Raw genomic sequence first — 24,804 nt, 5'->3', positions numbered from 1 at the left:
TTCTCTCAAGAGTGTGCAAGTGAGAGAGGGGCAGAGAGAGATGGAGAAAGAGAGAACTCCACAAGGAGCAGAGAGAAAGGGAGAGAGAATCCCACACAGGCTCCACACTGTCAGCACGGAGCCTGAAGCAGGGCTTGAGCTCACTCAATGCAAGGCTCCAACTCACAAACCCTGAGATCATGACCTGAACCAAAGTCAGATGCTTAATGGACTAAGGCACCCAGGCACCCCCTTGCCTTCGTCTCTTCTATGTAATATTACACTGTAAACTCTGGCTAAGGCAACTAGGCAAGAAAAAAAATAAAGACATCTAAATTGGAAAAGAAATAAAACTCCCTCTTTGCACATGATACAATCTTATATGTAGAAAATCATAAGGAAGCCACTAAAATAACTATCAGAATAAATGAGTTCACTAAGGATGCAGACTACAAAATTGACGTACACAAATTAACTGTTTGTATTAGCAATGAAAAATCAAAAAAGAAATTATACAATTATGTAAATTTCATTTATAGTAGCATAAAAAATACTTAGGTGTATATTTGTCAAAAGAAGTAGAAGGTTTATATATTCAAAACTTCAAAACATCACTGAGAGAAATTAAGTAAGTACTACACAAATGGGAAGACATCTGTGATCGCGAAGTGGAAGACTTAAGACCTTGTTAAAATTGCTATACTACATAAACTGATGTACAGATTCAACATAACCTCTATCAAAATAGCATCTAGCCTTTAGAAGAAACAGAAAGATTATCCAAAATTTCATATGAAAATACAAGAGACCCAGAATATCCAAGAGAATTTTAAAAAAGAATGATCTTGGAAGAGACATATTTCTCTAAATCAAAACTTAGTACAAAGCTATAGCAATCGAGAAGAGTTTGGTACTTGCCAATAGAAAGACATATAGACCAAAGGAATGAAAATGAAATACAGAGATAAAGCCTGTATATTTATAATACATTAATTTTTTATGTTTATTTATTTTAGAGAGAGAGACAGAGCATGTGGGAGGGGCAGAGAGGGCGGGAGACAGAGGATCTGAAACAGGCTCTGCACTGACAGCAGAAAGTCCTATTGGGGGCTTGAACTCATGAACTGTGAGATCATGATCAAGCCAAAGTCAGACGCTTATCTGACCGAGCCACCCAGACACCCTATAATATATTGATTTTTGACAAGAATGCCTTGATGACTCATTGAAAAATAATAACCTTTTGAACAAATGATTCTAGAACAAATGAATATCCACTTGCAAAAGCATGAAGGTGGACCCCTACACCACACCGCATTCAAAAAGTAACTCAAAATACATCACAGACCTATGTGTAAAATCTAAAACTATAAAATTCTTTGAAGGAAATCAAGGACTAAATACCCATGATTGTAGATTAAGCATTCATTTCATAGATATGGCTTCAAGAGCACAAATGTCAAAAAAAAAAAAAAAGAGGATAAATTGGACTACATGAAAACTAAAATCACTTCTGCTTAAAGAACTACCATAAAGTGAAAAGATAATTCACAGAAAGGATGAGAATTTTTGCAAATCATATATGTGTCATAACAGAGTTATATCAAGAATATATAAAGAACAATAATAACTCGATACTAAAAAGACAAATACCTCAACAGATCAATGGGAAATTAGATTTAAAGGAAAACCTTTCTCTAGTCTAAACACTTTTGACACCAAATGTTAGGTTTTTTCCCCATACCAACTGATTTTCCAACTCCCTGGACACCAATAGGGTGCCCTATAATGAAATTCAACATTACTCCAGGTACTTAGTGTCAGACTCTAAAGGTTTAATGGCTCTGTTTCACCGGACTACCCTCACTTCAGATGCCAGCTGCACGTAATGGTCCCCAGGATATTCACATTTCTGTCCCACCCAACCAGAAACTTGAAGGTTCCCGTAACCTCCCTGCCTCAGGTTTAATTATTTGTTAGAATGGCTCATAAAACTCAAGAGACATGTACTTATGTTTAGCAGTTCATTATAAAGGATATTATAAAAATATAGATAAACAGTAAGATGAAGAAGTACATAGGACAAGGTCTGGAAATGTCTGGAGTATAGGAGCTCGGGGTGCATCATCCTCCAAACACACGCATGCATTCCCAATCCTGAAATTTCTCTAAACAACATACTTTCAGAATTTTTACGAAGGCTTCATGACATAGGCATAAACAGGTATTCACTACATTAATCTAGACAGCTCTTCCCTCTCCTTCCTATAGGATGTGGGTGGTACTGAATGTTCCAAGCTTCTAATCATGGCTTGGTCTTTCTGATAATTAGTCCCTGTGCTGAAGCTACTCAAAAGCCCACCAATAGTTGCCAGATTTGGACGAAAGACCCTCCTAACACCCAGGAAATTCTAAGGGGTTTGGAAGCCCTGTGTCAAAAACCAGGGATACATACCAAATATATATTTTGTATTATGTCACAAGATTTGGAGCAACTACACATAAAAAAATAGTCAAAATCATTAGTCATTTAGGAAATGTAAATCAAAACTACAATGAGAAACCACTTCACACATGCTAGGAGAGGTAACATTTAAAAAGAAACAAATACAACACCACACGACAAGTGTTAGGGAGAATGTAGAGCAACTAGAACCCTCAGACATTGCTGGCGGGAATATAAAATGCTACAGTTGCTTTTGGTAACAGTTTGCCATTTCCTCAAAATTTTTCAACATGGAGTTACATAGGACTGAGTAGGTATATACCTACTCCTGTGTATACACCCAAAAGAAATTAACATAGAAGTCTGAACAAAAACTTGTACACAAATGTTCCTAGGAACATTATCAATACTAGCCACATAGTAGAAACAACATTTATCAAATAATGATGGGCAAATAGCATGTGATATGTTGATACAATGGAATATTACTCAATAGTAAAAAGAATTGCTGATGCATGCTATAACATGGATGAACCTCAACAGCATTATTCTATATTGTATGATTCCATTTATCTAGCTGTCTAGAATTGCAGAATCTGAAATATCATTTCCTAGAGCTGGAGGTGGGGGAAATGGGAAGTTAATGCCAATGGCAACATGTTTATTTCTAGGAGAATAAAAATGCTTTAAAATTAGATACGGTAATGGTTGTACGTGAATTTACCAAAAAGCCCTAAATTGTATATACTAAATGGGTGAATTTTATGGGAGTAAACTATAGTATCTCAGTAAAGCTTTATAAAAAAAAGTAAAATCAACTAACATTTACAGAGTACTTATTAAGGCCCAAGCACTATGCTATTTATTTTATACTTCTTATCTGACCAAGTTCTAATGATAATGCTATGAGTTAGGTATTATCATTAAACGTGTTTAAAAGAAGGATAATCTAAGGATCAAAAGTCAAGTATTCCTAGGTCTGACAGCTAGCAAGTAGTAAAACTGAATTTCAACCCAGGTTTGTTTTATTTCAAAGGCCATGCCTGCAATTTAACCACCGCCTGGTCATTGGGAAAGAGAGGGTCACTGAAGAATAAATGGACACAGTGAAAGTGTGTAGAAAGAGCAAGCAAGGGTCTACGGAGGGAACATTGGGAAACTATCATTTGAAGGGCCAAATAGAGGAAACAAAACAGAGAGGATGAAAAAGATGAATAGAAAAGTGAGAGAAAAGTAGCTCAATGGAATGATATTAATTATATGCACTTATCATATGGTAGCACACAGGTGCTGAGAATACAGCAATAAATAAGACATAGTTACTGTCCCCAAAAGATACTAGAGAAAATAGATAATTATTTTCTTTAAAAGTCAGAGTCTAAATGGAGGTTTGACATAGCGCCTGTAGACTTCTGCCGGATGCTATTCAAGGACGTATTCACATGGACTTCAGGAAAGACAGCAGAGGCAAATTTCAGTTTAAATGGCTGTCTTCAGCATCACATTATTGATCCTTTTTGTATTACTCCATCTCACAAAACACCTTCCCTTAAGCTCCCTTACCTTTCCGATGCTTAGCAGTCTATTTTAACTTCTTCCCCTTGTTGTCTGCAAATAACCAGCTATCAGTCACTTAAACCACAGTGTGAATGAGTTACTATTATGTGAAACTTTGGTAGAAATGAAGTGAAATAAATCATAGGTCTTATGAAAATTCTCCAAAATTTAAAGATGCAAAGTGCTCAGAATAATATATTATTTAGTCTGTACCATTTATTGCATAATCTATATAAACATAATCTAAGTATCAAAAACTTGACATATATATATATATATATATATATATATCATGTTTTTCAGAATATTCTATAAATACTTTGAGAGCAAGAACCATATTTTCTATATATCCTAGACATATACTTCGCAGAGTACCAATGCAGGAATAAATATATGCTCACGGCTTGTTTGACTGATTAGGAATTCTGTTAATTTTATCCAAATAATATTTCATGATATTTTCCAGGGAGTGAGAAATAGGTTTGATTTACTTATGCCCTTTACCAAAAACCAGAGGAAATTATGATAATTCCCTTCCCATAGTAATGATTTCTGAATTCACATTTTAATAATTGTAGGACTTTCCTTTTGATTATATCAATATTTTAACTCTAGTAGAGTAAAAATAATGGACTTTCAAATGCACTACATCATTCTCTCTTCACAAAGAAGGGCTTCTTATATTTTTGAAATTCTAAGCTGTTGAACTAGACCAAATGAGTGATTTGTCCCTTAGAAAAGGCAGATGTCTGTAGGTATGTTGTTTAAGAAACCCCTTGGGGCAAGGCTGGAGGGAATATATGCTAACTTCAAACCTACATATCTTCAAAACTCTCTTGAATAAAGAATATCTATACACAGTAGGCCAAGTCCTACAGGTCTTTCTTAGGAAAAGTTCCCTTTGGACTCAGTAGGAGCTTTCTCTGCATAAGGATTTCTAGCTCAGTAGAGCCTGAACTGACAATAAAAAATCCTTCACCCCTGCAGGCAAATCCTCAGATTAAAGTATATAAAGAAAATTAGAAACAAGGAGTTTCTGGTGAAATATCCCCCTAATCAGGTTTGGAAGCTGCTGAAACCTATAGCCCCTTAAATTTGTACACAAAGAAAAAGTACTTAATTCAAAGCTTACCAGGAAGGCGAAAGGTCCTTGAACAAGAAATCATCTCTTGGAAAAGAAGAGCAGGTTCTGCCTAACTTGAAGATCATCAGTTGGAACCCTTCCCTCCATGACTATTTTCATCCCTGTTCTCTCTGGTTCGGAAATGCTGGCAACACTGGAGCCTTAGAAAGGAAAAATTGGTGATTAATATTAATTGCACATTTACCATGTTCAAGGCATCAGTACCTCAGTCCTAACAACCTAATGAGTCAGGATTATTATTCCTATCTTTAAAATGAGTACACTGAGGTACAAGAAAGTTCAACAATTAGTCCAAGGCCACACAACTAGCAAGTGGCAAGGACATTGAACACAAAGTATAATGCTCCAGGATCCAATACTCCGAATATGGAGACACCCACAGTCCTTCAGGCTAGTCATGAAGGTCACAGAGGAGAAACAGTGAATTCTCCAGTATGTTTAAAATGGCTGATTTGGCAGGTGAGAGTGGGAAAGTGAAATACCGATAACACACTTGAAAAAAAAAAAATTCCCGTTCGGGTGCCTGAACCTTAGAAATTAATTTAATGTAACCTGTCTACAGGGGATTTTCTGTATGGCAAGAGTATTTATTCATATAACATCATGAGAATTTGTGCCTTCTGCAAATACTATAACCCCTACTGGTATGTGAAGGAAATATTTATCTGATTTTCAACCTCGAATAAATATTGCTGTAAGAATCTTCTGGAGTGTTTTTTGAAAATAAGTCAGCAGCTAATACTAATTTTCCCTTAAAGTTCTATAAACTCATTGCAAAAAAGCCATTTTCAGGAAATTTGCCTGTTCACACTTGTGTAAATCTACAAGGCAGGTATTACTTCATATCCCATAAAATATAATATCAACTCAAGGCAGACAAATAACATTTATCATCCGTCAGTCAAGTGCTTTCATTTTGCAGTTTTATCTGCTATCCAAAAGCTGTTTACTGGGCACTCTTATCTTTTCTCTGCATGAACTGCCCTTGCAATAAAGCAAGCCCAGGATTTTGACAATGCATGGAGATTTGGTTTTGATTTGAAACCAGGTCAAGATTTCACTTTGATTCCCTTCTCTTAGATGCTTGTATTTCATACAAAGCCATAATACCAAACCTGGCCTGAACTGTGAGCATCTCTCTCTATTATGGGAAGAAGGAGAAATATCTCCTGAGTAGCTCACCAACAACAAATTAATCTCTAGGTTTGTCAAGGGATTTTCTCAGAGTAATAAATGATCTGATACGATTGGAATTGCTGACATCTAGTCAAAGCAATATAAAAAGGGAACAGTCTATTGACTCTTCTAAGCATTTCACTTTGGAAATAACACTCAATAGGTGTCAAAGGGTAAAATGAAAGCATCATCTTTTTCAATTGCCAAATGACAAAGATGCTCTATTTAGGAGGAATTGAAAGGCCCATCTTGCCACAAATCTCTCCCCCACCAGGATATCGGGTTTCTTGAACATACTGCCATAACCATTTCTTCTCAGAGAACTGCTAGAGGGAGATGTAGTCATTTTACTCATTTAAGAGGCTGTATTAACAACAAATGTTAAGTATCTTTCTTCTATGTCACCATTATATACTATGCCAACCTCTCTCATCACATTCATCATTCTGCATCATGATTGCTTATATTCAGCCTCTCAAATAATCTCTTATATCCTTGAGGAAAGGGACTGATTAGGCTAAAATTTCCAATGCCTAGAAGGATATCCAGTCTACTAAGTCATATCTCCATAGTAAATATTCTAGGAATGTATAAATGAATGGAGAGAGGAAGAAGTAATACAGACATGAATTAGAAATTGGAATGACAAATTTTATTATTAAGCCATTATCAACCAGAGCACAAAGCAAACTCCCCCAAAAGAGGGTACAACCTGGTGGCTTTTCAAGTTACATGAAACCTATAGATGAGTTTTAGGTGATTCATACAGTATAATCAAGAAGTGTTTAAAAAAAATTACTTCCATTGTTGAACACCTAGGAGATTTCATATTATTTAAAAACAATCAATTATGTCTGGTTCTTCATGCGAAGCTGGAAGATAGCTCGATCAGTCAATATAAGGGTCAATATTCCTATGGGGCAGTCATCTGCTGTCCCCATTAGATGGGGCTTGGACTTTCCTTTTCTTTACGGTCCCTAGACGATCCAGTTTTTTTCTTTATATAAACTGCCTAGCCAATATAACTCCTTGAGATTGTGCACTAAAGGAAAAGCATACATGAATAGCACCTTCTCTCTTATCTATAGAGGTTAGGAGTGAGAGAAGAGAAGAGTCATGTTCTTCTGAATTAGAAGAACATGAGTAAATAAGGACCAAAATGAAAAGTACTAGCACTTCCTGAGTACACTGGCATCATGGGGAAAGGCGCACCAGTACTAAACAAAACCTCGGCCTTGCCACATCAGTTTTTTAAAGAGTAAATCCTATAAACAGGAACAACCACAACTACAGAATGAAGTGTTATGACACCCTCATTCTTTATAGACCATAATGTAGCATTTTGGCTAACTGAAAACTTTAGACAACAAACACTATTTTCACTGAAGTGTTTCAGTTAATGTTGAGGCTGAAAATAAATGAAGAAAGTGGTTCAGATGGTGTTTGCTCAATTAAAGAGCCAATCAATAATTTCTTTTCATGAACCTTGGGATATAATTTTGCTTTCTTCCATTCACATGCAAATGCGCTATTTCAAGTGAACAAAAGATGCACAAAGAAAGAAAATCAAACATTATGTATCCTAATACTAGGGGTATAACATGCCAAGTCAATTTTTTTATAAAGCATTTTTTTCAGCTTTTGTACAATAGGGCAGCTGTTTCTATTCATCCAGAGTCTGTCTGTCTTTCTTTCTTTCCTTTTTCCCTTTCTTTCTTTTTTTCTTTCCTTTTGTCTTTCATTCATTTCCTTTCTGAGGAAACTGGTGAATACGATTGCAGCAGAGTGGCTTCCTAAAATCATATTCAAAATGACAGCATTTTCTTTTTAAGTATCATTGACAAATGTAAAGTGTTTCTACAACAAAGCCAAATTATAAAAACCCAAATGTTTGTTAGCAGCAAGAGTCACTGCGGAAACCATTTCTATACATTGGTTTTTTTTTTAATTTTTGGGTAGAAAAGTGTATAAAAAGATGGTAAACTAAAAATGTTAGGAAGAAAGTATGAAAATGTGCACCAATCAGACTCTGAGATGATTGCATCTACTATCAAAACCAGCAATATTTCTATTTACAAACTAAACATACTACTTCCAATATAAAATAACTTGATAAATTTTCTCATTACTTTCAGTGGCTTTACAAAGCACGTAAGGTGAGGTAGGTTGATAAAAACACTTGAGAAAATAGATATTGATATGCAGAGAAAAATTCAGCTGAAATATATAACTAGAGAGAAAAATTCAACAGATGAAATTACTACTTTTTTGCTTCTATCAAAATAATTAATAAGCATTCTCTAAATCACTGACTAAACACTAGACTCCACAACTGTATTATTATGACTTGAATGAAGAAACAGGAACACCCTTTGACAATGTTATAATCATTTTAGGTTTTAATTTATAAGGAATAATTGATGTCTGTGAATGACATGCTACTTGTTGTTGAAGGAAGGTTCTTTTCTTAAACTTTTTCTTTAACGTTTATTTATTTTGAGAGAGAGAGAAATAGAGGGCAAGCAGGAGAGTGGCAGAGAGAGAGGGAGACAGAATCCCAAACAGATCCACGCTGTCGGCACGGAGCCCAACGTGGGGCTCCATATCAGAACCATGAGACCATCACCTGAGCCGAAATCAAGAGTTGGGCACTTTAACCAACTGAGTCCCCCAGGGGCCCCTGAAGGAAGGTTCTTTTAAAACATCAGATGTTTTTATTCACTAAACAAGAGAAGTAGTATTTATTGAGGATTATTTGTATATGGCTACACATGTGTTATACATCTCAATATAGATATATATCTCAACATATATAATCACATTTCATAAATATAAAATGAGTATAATAATATTTATTTCAGGGGCACCTGGCTGGCTCAGTCCATAGAGAATATGACTCTTGATCTCAGGGTCATGAGTTCGAGCCCCACATTGGATGTAGATATTACTTACAAATATATTATTTATCACATAATGTAACTATATGTACCACACTTATATCTAAGAGAGAGAGAGAGACAATATGATGTAGACATGATTATTTTCCTCACTTTACATATTAAAAAACTGAGAGAAAGTGGTAAAGTAGCTAAATCAAGATCACATGATTAATCAATGGTAAAAATAGCATTCTGATCCATCTTTCCTAAACTCCAAAGTTCATCCACATTGCATTTGGTTACACAAACTTACACTATGGTCAATGATTCCCATATTTTAAATATTAAGGTATTCTTTTCCAGGTAGGAGACTGAATTTTCAGTAAGTTATACACTTTTTGCTTGATTTCCATTATAACAAAGAATACCAGAATCGCTACGGAAGAGAAACATGAGTCAACATTCACTACTGAATTGAGCGAGATGACCTGGATGAAAGCTGTTATCCATATCTTTCCAAGGCAAAGCAAAAAGAAAAGGATTAAAATGTGGCCTTTAAGCAGGCAGAAACTCCTGACACCAAAAAACTTCAACTGACAGTAATCTGGCCAAACCCCCAAGCAGAAGGTTGGCTTCAAGAAATGTGGTAAAGCTCAATTATTATTTGTTTTAATTTTTTAATGTTTATTTTTGAGAGAGACACACACAGAGTGCAAGTGGGGGAAGGGCAGAGAAAGAGGGAGACATGGAATCCGAAGCAGGCTCCAGGCTCCGAGCTGTCAGCACAGAGCCCGACACAGGGCTCTAAGCCACGAGCTGTAAGATCATGACCTGAGCTGAAGTCGGACGCTCAACCGACTAAGCCACCCAGGCATCCCAGCTCAATTGTGATTTGTAAAGAAAATATACCAAATTCTGCACAATGATACAGAAGTTGCCTTTTTTGTAGGCAGGCAGGGCCTAAAACCTAATCTTCTTTGTCACAATTGAAGAAACAAATGTATGGTGACCAACGGGAAAAAATGAATTAAAATCACCTCAGATTCATTCAGAAAAAGAGATTCGATAAAAGCTTTTCTTCTGTTCTCATCTCATTCTGGAGAATATTAGTATCTTCCTTCAATTATGTTCTCTGATCTAAAACAACCCACTTCTAATTTAAAACAGTTTTATGGAGGTGGGGCAACTGGGGGGCTCAGTCAGTTAAGCATCCAATTCTTGATTTCAGCTCAGGTCATGATCTCTCAGTTCATGAGATCTAGCCCATGTCAGCTCTGTGCAGCATAGAGCCTGCTTGGGATTCTTTCTCCCCCATTCTCTCTACCCCTTCCCTGCTCACTCACTCACTCTCTTTCTCTCCCTCTCTCAAAATAAATAAAACTTTTTTTAAAAAATAGAAGTTTTATTGAGGTATATTTACATACTCTAAAATGCACCCATCATAAATTTACAATTCAATGATTCTAGTAAATGTAAAGTTGGCGCAATAATCACTACAATTCAGTTTCAGAATATTTACATAACTTCAAAAAGTTCCTTTGTGCCTATTTGCAGTTTCTGTTTCATCCCAGTACTAGGCAACTACTGATTTGCTTTCTGTTTCTATAAATTTCCTGTTCTGTAATTTCATATAAACAGACATACAATATGTAGTCTTTATGTGTGGCTTCTTTTTTTTAAACTTTTTTAAATTAATTTTTTAATGTTTGTTTGTTTTGAGGGACAGCATGAGCAGGGGAGGGGCAGAGAAAGAGGGAGAGAGAGAATCCCAAGCAGGCTCCCCACTGTCAGTGCAGAGCCTGATGTGGGGCTCGAATGCATGAACCATGAGATCATGACCTGAGCCAAAACCCAAAATTCGGACACTTAACTAACTGAGCCACCCAGGCACCCCTGTGTGTGGGTTGTTTCACATAGCACCTTTTGGAGGTAAATTTATTCTGTAGCATTTTCTAAGAGTTTCTTCCTTTTTTGTTTGCGTAGAGTGACACACAATGTTACATTAGTTTCAGGTGTACAACTTAGTGATTTGACAATTTTATGCATTACATGCTGTTCACAAGTGTAGCTACCATCTGTCACATTACATCACTTTAACATATCATTCACTGTATTCCTTATCTTGTGCCTTTTATTCACATGACTTATTCATTCCAAGCCTGGAAGCCTGTATCTCCCTCTTCCCACTTCTCTTCACCAATATACTACACACACACACACACACACACACACACACACACACACAGGAATATTATGCATCCATAAAAAAGAATAACATTGTGCCATCTGAGTCAAAATGGGTGGATATCGAGGGTATTATGTTAAGTGAAATAAGTAAGATATCTATAAACTGCATTCCCTTGGGGTAAGTGGCTGGCTCAGTCAGTAAAGCGTGTGACTTTTGATCTTGGAGTTCTGAGTTCGAGCCCCACACTGGGTGTAGAGATTACGTAAAAAAAAAAACTGCATTCCCTCAATCTGACAGGTGATGTGATGAATGTACATATCCTTTGGAGCCTACCAAAATAAGTTTAAATTCTGTCCATTGCTTGAAACTCACAGCTCACAATTTCATCAACTCTAAAATGAACATTATACTAACTTCATGGGGAAGTTATGAGAAGTAAATAAGATATGGAGTGATTTGCAAGTATTTCTAAAAAGCCTCAGAAACTTTTATTCAAATTAAATCTTGGGAAGCCCATCACATACAACAGATAAATGCACAGCTAATAAAGACGCCACCAGGATAGAGAAGGAATTCAAGAAATTTGGAAACGATTGTGATTATGTATACAAAGATTTTAGTGCTTGCCATAAAAGAGCAGAAAATAAATGGCAGCAATTAATATTACATAACCACTGTTCTTTAAATCAGCACTTGAAAAGAAACTTTAGTCATGGACCACTGGGAATAAGGTTGGAAGCAAAAGATATTTTGGCCCACTTATTTCACTTTAACAAGTTTGTTACAGGGAATGTTGCTTTTGAACTTAACAACAATTCCAAATCAAATTACAATTTAAATGCACTATAGCAGTTGGTCACTTAACAGACTTTGTTCCTAAATTTAGCATCTACACAAATAATTATTTCTAGCATAGTTTCTGTGTTGAAGAAACCATGAGGCATAAGAGAGCACACTGAACCTCACGGTAAGAGACCTAATTTCTAATTTGAATTCTAATACAAACTACATAAAAAAATTTATAACCTTTAAGTTTACTGATTTTCTTCTAGCATGGAGGTCAGCACACCTTTTCTGCAAAAGGCTAGACACTAAATATTTTATGCTTTCTGAGCCACAGATCTCTATTTTAATGACTCAATTCAGCTGCTAAGGCCCAGAATCATTGATAGTCAATACATTAACAAATGGTTACAGCTGAGTCTCAATGAAATTTTATTTACAAAAACAGATGGGGGACAGGATCTGGCCCCCTGGCCATAGATTTTCAAACTCTGCCAAAAAAATACCAGAGTTGGACCAAACTATTAATTTCCAACCTAGCTATGCATCGTGATAATTTGGAGTAGCTTTCATAAAATACAGATTTCTGGCCCCAATCACAACTCACTGAATCAAAATACCAAGAGTAACATTCAACAATCTCTAAAACCCAGGCTCCCTAAGTAATTTAAATGCAGGTTCACATACAATATTTATCAATTCCTGAACTACATGATTTCTAAGGCCTCTTCCAACCCTAATGTTCTTTGATGCATAGGTATCTTCCACAGTCATTTTGATCAATATTTAACATACTTATAAATACATGATATATTGAAATAATTTCATATCTTTTGGTGAAAGAAACTGGGAAAAACTTATGTAGAATATATGAATAGATTAATTTACATAACAAAATGTGTATAAAACATGGACATGCTATAAATATTACTACTCTTAAAAAAAAACCCAGAAGTCCTTGGACTTCACATTCTGACACATTTCTCTTAGAACAATGATTCTCTAACTATTTGGTCTTTAGGAAACCTTAACACTCACTGTTTATTTGTTGAGAACCTTAAAGAGATTTTCCTAATAAGGATGTAGGCAAAGTTTGAGCATATCTCTTTATATTTTTTATATTTCAAATTAAAACTGACAAAAATTGTAAATTAGCTATTATTGTAATAATACGAAACCTTTAGGAATGTCTGGGTGGCTCAGTCGGTTAAGCGTCCAACTTCAGCTCAGGTTATTATCTTGCGGTTGGTGGGTTCAATCCCTGTGTTGGGCTCTGTGCTGACAGCTCAGAGCCTGGAGCCTGCTTCAGATTCTGGGTCTCCCTCTCTGTTTGTTCCTCCCCTGCTCACATTCTGTATCTCTCTCAAAAACAAATAAAATATTTAAAAAATAATAATAAAACTTTACATGTTAATATATTTTTTAAAAGCTATACTTTAAAAAATCTTGACAAAAGTAGCATCGTTTTGCAGTTTTTCATCTTTTTAAGATCTGGTTGAACAGGGGGCACCTGGGTGGCTCAGTGGGTTAAGTCACTTCAGCTCAAGTCATGATCTCACAGTTCATGAGTTGGGCTCTATGCTGACAGCTCAGAGCCTGGAGCCTGCTTCAGATTCTGTCTCCCTCTCTCTCAGCCCCTCCCTCATTCACGCTCTGTTTCTCTCAAAAATAAACATTAAAAAAAATTTTTTTAAAGATCTGGTTTAATAGAAGAGAGTTAAGTTTTCCTATCTGCCTCTGCATTCAGTCTGTTGCTATACATCGTATTGGTTGAAGTATATGATGAAAATTGAGCCAAACATCGATATGTAATTGGAAACTAGATATTTTAAAACCATTTTCAGATACATGTAGATATTCTCATTTGATACTACACCAAAATTGAACAACTATCATTTCAAGGTTAATTGAAACGTGGAAAGTAAAATTTTAACAATATATTTTTTGGTTGGCTACATTCAAATTCATTGGTTTATCTTGCCCTCTGAATGCACCTTTTACTCCATGCTCAATTTTGTAACATCAAACATTGGTCATCTGAAAACTACTGGTCAGATTTTCCAAATGCTAACACCTTTCATTATATAATATCCCCAAATAGTATGTATTAATATGACCACCAATCTCATAAGGAAAGCTATCAATTATTGGGTAACAGTCACAAATTTTCCAAGATATTAATTTTTACCCCAAATCACAAAATTTAACATTGGTAACTCTCTGTTGTCTTCTATGAAGTGGCAAGCTGGCTTGATTAATTAAAAAAAAATCTTTAAACACCTAAATGTGATTAATCATATTTTGTAGGTCTGTCAGGTACAAATGGTGTTCCATGGAAAATTGGTCACTTCACCTAATATTTTAAACAACGACACAAATGAATTTCAAAAAAATCACACTTGGAAAATTAAAAAAATACTTTAATTACCCAAAACTGGGATTAGATTGCAAGACTTGAAGGATAAACATGCTGGCACAATCATCAAAATGGGCCTGCTGACCAGAAACTGAAATTAATTCAGGACAAACTGATAAAAAGAAACAAAAGTCTATTTTTTTTTAATTTACAGTCATCTAAGCTATTTGGGAGAGAAAACAGCCACAACTACTATTAACACAAAAGATTATGCGATCTTCATGTAACTCATTAATAGGGTATATTTCAGCAAATAATGGGTGGAAATTCAAGGAATCGAACAAAATTTCTGTCAGATCTATAGCAAAGCAACAGTGGTGTAGCCCTAAATACTTGTTATCAGCCTACACAAATATCAAAGTCTTTCTTTTAGGAATGAATTATTCTATTTTCAATCAAAATTGAAAAATGGACACTAAGAATTTGTTGTGGTCAGGGGGGCCTGGGTGGCTCAGTTGGTTGGACATCCGACTTCAACACAGGTCCTGATCTCGCAGCTTGGGAGTTGCAGCTCCAGAGTTGGAGCCACACATCTGGCTGTCCGCTGTCAGCACAGAACCTGCTTTGCATCCTCTGTCTCCCTCTCTCTCTGCCCCTCCCCTGCTCAGGCTCTCTCTCTCAAAAATAAATAAAAATTTTTAAAAAATGTATATACAAAAAAAGAATTTATTGTGACCAAGACATTGTATTAAGCACTACTTAAAAATGAAGGTATAAAAATATGGCTTCAGACATAATAAACGACATGCCTTTCCCATTACTCAAAAGGCTGTTCCTCTCTCTCTGCCCCTCCCCCACTCATGCTCTGTCTCTCAAAAATGAATAAACGTTAAAAAAAACTTTAAAGGCTGCTCCATTCTTTCTTGCCTTTATTCTCAATATTCTGCCTACAATGTTCTCTCCCCAAATGTCTATGTCAAACAAGAAAATACCCTGCTACTAAAGGAAAATCTTACACTTGCAACTAATGCACATACCCCATAGTAACACTTTTAACTTTCTCTCTCCAGAAATAAGCATTACCCAGTGTTTTCACTGTGTGTCATATACATTTGTGGGAGGCAGCCTCTAAGATGGTCCCAATGAGTCCTACTTCCTGGTATTCATGCCCAACGGTAATCGTTCCCCATCATTATGAAATAGAGACATGCTTCTAACAAATAGAATATGGCCAAAGTGATGAGAAGTCACCTCTGAGGTCAGGTTACAAAATGATTGTGGCTTCGATCCTGAGCCCTCACTCTCATTCTTTGCTTACCTTCCCTTGAGAATCCAGCTGCCATAATATTAGCACCTCGAAGGAAGGGCCCCCCTATCATGGTAAGGAATAGAGTCCCCAAGACATGAAGAGCCTGTGAGAAAATAACATTTGGCAACCCCCACATGAGCCAGCTTAGAAGTGCATCTCTTAGCCCCAGTAGAGTCTTGAGATGAGTGCAATCCCTGCTGACAGCTTGACTACAACCTCAAGAAAAACCTTGAAATAGAGGCAACAACTGAGTTGCACGTGGATTCCTGAACCACAGAAACTGTAGGATAATAAATATTTGCTATTTTGGGTACTGAAGCTTCAGTGCAATTTGGTACACAGGAATATATAACTAATACATCCACTATGTTTTCTAATTTTTACTGTATTTGTATGTATACATTAACAATAAATAGTTTTATTTATGGGTTTTAAAACATATTGTACAAACTCATTTCCACCTTTTTAATTTCACAGTATTTTTGAGCTTTGTCCATGCTCTTATATGAATAGGTATACATTACTCATTTTAACTGCTGCCTGGTATTCTGTATCATAATGAAATCATTTATTTTTTCAACCACTCATTGGGGTAAAGATGGATTGTTTATACACCATCACCATAATAAACATTATGGCAAGGAGCCATGAGTACACATGAATCCCTCTGCACGCGCTTAAAAATTTCTTCTTGAAACAGTATTGCTGTGTTATAGGATATATGCATTCCAACTTTATGGCTACTACCCAACTGTTCTCACAAGTAATTTTATCAACACAATTTTCACCACAGATGTGAAAAACTTCCTTTCCCCACATCTCTACAAATATTATCAGAAGGATCAGTGCTCCAGAAACAGATGGGCAGTCAAATGATGATAAATAAAGGATGATTCAATAAAAGAATTAACGTTAAGTGGTGTGGGCAGGTTGTAGGGAAAAGACGTGGGATTGTGTAGCATCCTAGATCTGTGACCATTACTGGCTCATAAGTGATGAGGAGTGGGAGTGCATACTAGAGTAAGGAAGGAAGTCTCATAAGTCCCCTTCAGAGAGGGTAGGAACTTCAGACAAAGGACATAGCTCAACCACTGACCAATCCGGCAAGGAGTGAGTCTGGGAAATCAATGTCTATATGCCACTCTCTTATACTGCTCTGATCTCTTCTCAATGCTCCCTACTGATGCACATTAAAAAGCATTGAGGACACCCACCAATGTACTCCATACATGTCGCCACCTGGAGCAAGACTGAAAGTGTATCTCGAGGGAAAAACAGAAATATGATGAAATTCCATTCCTTACCTCGCAACGTTATCTATTCTTGTCCTTCATAGAGATGAAAAATATAGATCTCTAAACACAGGGAACACAGCAAGTCCATCATATAAATCAAGAAGCATGGTGTGCTATTAATGTTATATTCTGACTTAGAACCAAAAACTGTACCTACCATCTATGTAAGATATTGAAGGTGATTTGTGTACCTGTGATGTCACAAAATACCAATGATTATACAGGTAACACTTCTCAACAATGAAATTTTCCTTCCATTCCATGAATATGTGAATAATTCAATTGCAACACATATTTTGAGACTGGGTCTTAGATTCACTTCTAGTACCATTTATTGTCTCCCTCAAGGGGCACCACAAAACAGACGGCACCCAAAAATTAGAATGAAGGAAATTATTTACAAATAATAGGCATAGAGCAGTGTAAAAAAAGGGATAGTGCAGTATCCCAGGACTGTTACAACTTCTGCATCCCAAATGGATAAGGATAGAGAGAGTAGTAACAGGAAAGCATTAAAAGATAGAAAGTTGTCTTGGAAATATTTTTGGACTTTTATTCAAGGGATGAGATGATCCAGAGACCAGTCCACAGGAAGGCAACCAGAATAATTTCCCTGAAATCACTCTCTCCTTACACTCTGATATACTCCTTAATCCAACCAGATGATGGAGGAAAAGGAAACTCAAGTGATGTGCTCCTTACAGGTCAGTTTCCTGAACAAAGAAACAAGAGTGTATTAAGAGGGGACAGACTGAAACTACTGGGCTCATCAGGTTTTTTAAGATTTGACAATCAAAAAAGTTTGACATCATATTTTTGCTTTAATTAATAACCTTATTGTGCAGTAAATCATACAGAAGATTATCACACGTTTTATAAGCATTCAAGTTTGCTCACCCAGTATTTTTTCTATTTCCTTCATTCACTTTCACAATGTTTTCTTTTTTCTTATTAATATCACACTTTCACAACTCAGATGATGTATAACTTTTTAAGTCTTCCTGATTTCTTATGTACCCCAGAAGTAACTCCCTACATGATTTATAGTTTACTGTGACATGTCAACAAAAACAATAACTAAGAACCAGTATGATTTGATTGAACATATTGGCTGGAATCTCTGTCTACTGAAACTCTGACTTATACAGTACCTATAACTTAATAGGTAGTCAATAAATGTTTCAATAAATGAATAGTACTCAAATACTATCAGGGTATTTATATTTCTGGTTCCCTAGAGCTCAGAACTGAGGTTAGATTTAGAGAGAAAGATTTTGTGGGCACCTGGGTGGCTCAGTTGGTTAAGCATCCAATTTCAGCTCAGGTCATCATCTCACAGTTCATGAGTTCAAGGCCCGCATAGGGCTCTCTGTTGTCAGCACAGAGCCTGCTTTGGATCCTTGTCCCCCTCTCTCTTTGCCCCTCCCCTGCTCATGCTCTCTTGCTCATTCTCTTTCTCTCTCTCAAAAATAAACATTTTAAAAATAACAGATTTTGGAGTCCAGCTGTGTTTCAGTATAGTTAAATTTGTGAAGATTAAACCAAGTAAAGAGAGTTAAGGTTAAAAATTGGGAAATACCCATACCACACTGGTAATAAGAAAAGGAATGAATAAAAGGAAAAGATGAGAGGATAAGAAGAAAAGCAGAGGGTACAATCATGGAAGCCCTATGACAAAGGAATAGTAGAAGAAGGAAAAGAAGAAGAAAGAGGAAGGGGGTGGTAAAAATCAGAAGGAGGAAGTTGACAAGGTAAAATACTACAGTATCCATGAGTCATTCAGATGACTTGATTTTAGATACACACACACACATATATATATGTATATGTATATATATATGTATATATATATATATATATATATATATAGTTAAAGCGAATGCAAGTGGGGGGAGAGGAGAAGAAGGAACCTTAAGCCCCAATGTTGGGGTTGATCCCACAACCCTGGGATCATGACCTGAGCCAAAATCAAGAGTCAGATGCTCAGCCGACTGAACCACCCAGGCACCCCTAGATACATTTATTTCTTTATGACTTGTAAAACCTTATTATCACTGTAGAGGGATGTAATGATATCCCCTATCATAATTGTGAACTTCTTTTGTAAGTTGTGGTTCTCTAAATTTTTGCTTTATATATTTTAAGTGGACATAATCAGGTATTATAGGATACTCTATTGTAACTTTCTAAGTGAAAACAAGAATGTATCTAAACATAATTTTTATCCCTTTATACACTTATAATATTAAAATATAATGATATAAACTATCTGATTAATATTTATATGTTTTAAACTACTCCATCCTTGTACATCAATCTCTTTGTATACTTACATTTTATGAGTGTATCTGTTATAAACTGCATACTGTTGATCTTTTTTTCTTCAATACCACATGAGCTTTATTCACAGAATCTGTGCAAGAGATTTCTGAATCTGTTCCAATGAGGGAAGAAACCCTTCTCTAAAACCAGTTACTAAAATGTAAATTAATATGATTGCCTACCGAACATATACACTGTTTACAAGAGAACATATACACTGTTTACAGGTAATTTTTAGCCTCTATTTTAGTTAGGGTGATCAACAGGGAGAAAAAAATCTTTCCCTAAGATACTCAGCTGCAAATGGCAGGCAGTGTTGGACTCCCCCTCAGTGATACTGCACCACTCTGGAAAATAGACCTTCAGGCTCATTCCTGGTGCCAAAGGCAGTAGCAATGATGAGGGAGCTTGGGGCAAGCTGAGGGCAAAATATAGGATGGCATGCTCACACCCCCATCCCGGGTGGAATATGTGTGATATTCCTCAGACACTCCTGGCTGGCTACCCAAGAACAAAAGAAAGGGGTATAAGTGCTTGCCATGGTAATGTGGGAAACTAAGGCAAATGAAAAATGAAATTCCCTTACTGCCTTTAGCCCACTGACAAGTCCTTGAGACCAGCAGAGTGATGTCACTCTAGGAGCTCCACTGCCTCAAGGATGACACTTTGCTGGGGTCAAAAGAGAACCTTGGCTTAACATTAATCCCAACCTCAAGGATCCTGTAGGTCTACTTCCTTTATCTCAACTGCCCTAAGATATATGCTGGCAATCATTCTGCAAGTGTGTGACCCATCAATATACATCTTAAGGGTCTCATGACTGTGGTTTTATTAAACAGTGATAAATGGTGTTTCCCTAGCAACAGCTGCCCTTCAAGGTCCTGAAAACCTTGCTTCCAAAATTCCTTAGAGATATACTCTATCCCTGACCCCCTCCCAGCCTGAGGGTATATAATCAGTTACCCCTCACAACCCTAGTGCAGCTCTTCCTGCCCACGGGTCCTGCCTCCGTGCTTTAATAAAATCACCTTTTATTTTCACCTTTTTACACCAATGACGTCTTCAAGAATTCTTTCTTGGCCATCAGCTCTGGACCCCATGAGCCCCCCATCACTCCAAAACTTCATCAGCAAATCCTTCCTGTTGCCTTCTGATGGCCAAAGCAGTCAAAGATTTAAAAGTCTTTGGTTCATAGATGGCTAGACCTTCAGGTACTTTCCTGTTGACCTCCACCTGGCACTTAATTAAATTGACAATGAAAGCTGGGTGTACTGCAGGCTGTATTCCTGGGAAGCAGGCATAATTCTATTAATCCAGAGTGTCCTCATGCTCCTCTTCAGTCTTCGCACTTTTTTACATTTCACAAAAGTTCTGGTGACAGCTCCGACCACCAGTCTGTAGCGCTGATTCTTCCTTCCCTGGAAATGCCCTGCGAGTTGAAGCACCTCTTAGACTCTCCAGTACCTCTCAGGGAGGCAAAGCTGTGTGGTGACGAAGACCATAGTGCCTGCGGGCCAGCCTTGCTAACCATTTTGAATCCTTTCTAAGAAAGTTGGTCTTTTAATGGAAACAATGAGTCTACTTGTAAGTAATGTATATTTAATTTATATTTAACACCTATAGGATTTATTCACACCATTTATTTTGTCCCCAAATAATCTTTGATTCCTTTTTCCTTCCTTTGAAACTAATTTTTCAATCTTGCCGCATTATTCTTTTCATTAATTTAAAATATAGGGGCGCCTGGGTGGCGCAGTCGGTTAAGCGTCCGACTTCAGCCAGGTCACGATCTCGCGGTCCGTGAGTTCGAGCCCCCGCGTCAGGCTCTGGGCTGATGGCTCGGAGCCTGGAGCCTGTTTCCGATTCTGTGTCTCCCTCTCTCTCTGCCCCTCCCCCGTTCATGCTCTGTCTCTCTCTGTCCCAAAATAAATAAAAAACGTTGAAAAAAAAATTAAAAAAATAAATAAATAAAATATATACATTCCATTTCTATTCTTTTAGTGCTTTCTCTGGAAATTTGTGCATGCATATTTAAGTTAATTCTAAAGTGGACCAATACATTTTCTCTCTTCCTAGATCATATACGTATTGTGGAACACATAAATTCTTTTACCATCCATTCAGTTTTAGATCCTCCTTCAGCTGTGAATAACATTTTCATTGAATGCATTATCCTACGTTGCGCTTTAGGGTTGTTTTTTTTTTTGGCAAAAGTATAATATTCTGCTGGCCTTTGACTTCCATCACTGCTGTTGACAAGTCAACTGTAAATTCAGTGGTTGCTCATCTCTTAAGTATATTTTCTCTTCGAAGATATCCTACATGACCTCACTTTTAAATATCAATAATTTCATTAACATGGGCCTACTGTACAATTTCCTTTTATTTCTCTTACTTGGAATATTTAAGGTTTCTTAAATCTTTTGGACAATGTCCTTCGTTGTTTTGTTTTTTTTAATGTAATCCCTATGCCCAACATGGACTCACCCTTACAACACCAAGATCAAGAGTTGCACACTCTGCAGTCTAAGCCAGCCAGGTGTCCTCCTTTAATTATTTTTAAAGTATCTCTGCTAGTATGTCCTTTTATTCTGCTTCTGCTCTATCTCTTCTTATTCTGTTAGTCTGATTAAAGGATAACACCCCTATTCCAAACATGGAATGAACAGCATTATTCCTGTTACCTCTTAATGAATTACCCTTAAAATGTAAAACAAAAACAAAAACAGAAACAAGAAAACACTTATTATGAAAGAATAAAACAGAAAAAAACCCAATTATGTTGACATGTGATTATCCACCTTCATTTAGTTCTGATGAAAGGAAACGAATCCTGGTACAAAAAGAAACAAACACAAAAATGTCCAAAGCTTCATTCAACCCTAATACATTATGCAGAATGCCAATAGTGGAGAAGATAGGTGATCATTTTTGTGGCTGCTCGGGTTAAGAGTGTGGTTAGAGGAGTGCCTGGGTGGCTCAGTTGGTTAAGTGGCTGATTCTTGATTTTGGCTCAAGTCATGATCTCCCAGTTTGTGAGTTCAAGTCCTGCTTCAGGATCTGTACTGACAGTGCAGATCCTGTTTGGGATTGTCTCTCTCTCTCTCTCTCTCTCTCTCTCTCTCTCTCTCTAAATGCCCCTACCTGGCTCATATTCTCTCTACCTCTCTAAAAAATAAATGAATATATTTTTTTAAAAAAGAGCATGGTTAGAAACAGAGTCATACATTGTCTACTCAAAGGAGGAACAGCATTACAACATCATAAAGGCCATATATGATAATCCCATAACAAAGATTATATTCAATGATGAAAAACTGAAAACTTTTCATCTAAGAAAGACAAGTATGGCCACTCTAGCAACTTGTGAAACTACCTGACCTATTCAGAACAATCAGGGAAGAAAAACAAACAAATATAAGTCATCCATAAAGAATTAAAATTTTCTGTCTCTAGGTAACACCATCCAGTATATAGAAAACATTAAAGATTCAACAACAACAGCAAAAAACTGTTAGAATAAACAAGTACAATAAATTTCCTTTCAACACAATAAACATTGAGAAAAAAAGTTGCACGTCTATACACTACCAAAATCCACGTGAGAGGAAATTAAGAAAACAATCTGATTTACAATAAAAAAACAAAAAAGCATTTATACACCAAAGAGAAAAAAAATCCTACAAATAAATGTAATCAAATGGGTGAAAGATCTATAGACCGAAAGCTATGAAACACTGATAAAAGAAACTGAATGGACAAAAAAATTAATTAAAGAAAGAAAGAAAGAAAGAAAGAAAGAAAGAAAGAAAGAAAGAAATGTTCATGAATTAGAACACTTAATAAAAAAGTGTCCATATTTCCCAAAGCGATGCATATAGATTCAAGGCTATCTTCTCAAAATACTTATGGCAGTTTTTTATAAAAATATCAAAAACAATCTCAAAATCCATATGGAACACAAACAAAAATAACCAAAATAATATTGAGATATAAGAACAAAGATAAAAGCTTCATACTTCCTGATTTCAAAATGTATTACACAGAGTAATCAAAACATTAAAAAAAACTTATACAAAAGAAATATAAAGACCAATAGAACAGAATAAAAAGCCCAGAAATAAAATCATGCACACACAATCAAGTGATATTCCATAAAGGTGTCAAGAATACACAATGTGGAAAGTCTCCTCAATAAGTCATGTGGGAAAATTAGATATCGTCATGCAAATGAATGAAATTGGACCTTTATTGTATGTATACCATACACAAAAATTAACTCAAAATGAATTAAAACCTTAAATATAAAACCTTTTGAAATGGTATAACTCTTAGAAAAAACAGAGGTGAAAGCTTCATGACATTGGTTTTTAACCATCATTCCTTACAAAGGACACAAAAAACAAAAGCATCAAGAACAAAAATACACAAGTGGGACTGTATCAAGCAGAAAATTTTCTGCACCAGAAAGGGAACGGTGACAGAGTGAAAAGGAAATCTAAGGAATGAAAGAAAATATTTGTAAACTATATATCTGAGAACAGTTAGTACCCAAAATATTCTAGGAACTCCTACATCTCAGTAGCAAAACACTGATAATCTGATTACAAAATGGGTGAATATTTTGGATAGACTTTTTTCAAAGAAAGACATTTAAATGGCCAATAGGCATATGAAAAGATGCTCAACATTTCCAGTCACCACCAAAATGCAAATGAAAACTACATTGAGCTATCCCCTCACACATGATAAGATGGCTACTATTGAAAATAGAAGAGATAACAAATGCTAGTGGCAGTACAGTGAAAAAGGAAGCCTGGTACACTGTTCCTGTTGCTGTAGACTAGTACAGACATGATGGAAAGCAGCATAGGTGTGCCACAAAAAATATTCTAATAAATACTATACGATCCAAAATTTCCACTTCAGGATATTTATCCAAAAGAATGGATATTAGGATCTCAAGAAGGTAGTTTTACTTCCAAATTCATTCCAGCATTTTTTTATAGAGGTTCCAACAACCTAAATTTCCACTGATAGGTGAATGAATAGGAAATGGTGGTAAACAAATAAAATGGGATATTATTTAGTTATGTAAAGGAAGGAAATCCTGTCATATATGATAACTTCTTAAGAACATAAGTGAAATAAGCCAGTCACAAAAGGAAAATCACTGCATGGTTCTAGTTCTATGAGGCATCTACAGTAATCAAACTTACAAAGGCAGAAGGTAGAATGGTGGTTGATAAGCACTGAGGAAAAGGGAAAATAAAGAGCTGCCATTAAATGAGTGTAAAATTTTAGTTATGAAAGATAAAAAAGTTCTTGAGAGATACTGTCCAATATTCTGCTTATAGTTAAAAATGCTGT

At 36.1% G+C, this 24,804-nt stretch overlaps 1 pseudogene; it reads right to left on the bottom strand.

The window, feature by feature from the left end:
- Positions 1-19,762: 19,762 nt before the first annotated feature.
- LOC115507805 lies at positions 19,763-20,936 on the bottom strand (annotated as a pseudogene).
- Between the last annotated feature and the right edge of the window lie 3,868 nt (positions 20,937-24,804).

This window comes from Lynx canadensis, chromosome X, assembly GCF_007474595.2.
Source record: "Lynx canadensis isolate LIC74 chromosome X, mLynCan4.pri.v2, whole genome shotgun sequence".
In the NCBI taxonomy this organism is placed as follows: domain Eukaryota; kingdom Metazoa; phylum Chordata; class Mammalia; order Carnivora; family Felidae; genus Lynx; species Lynx canadensis.
Note: the sequence above shows the minus strand (reverse complement) of the source record. Positions and strands in the feature narration are given on the sequence as shown.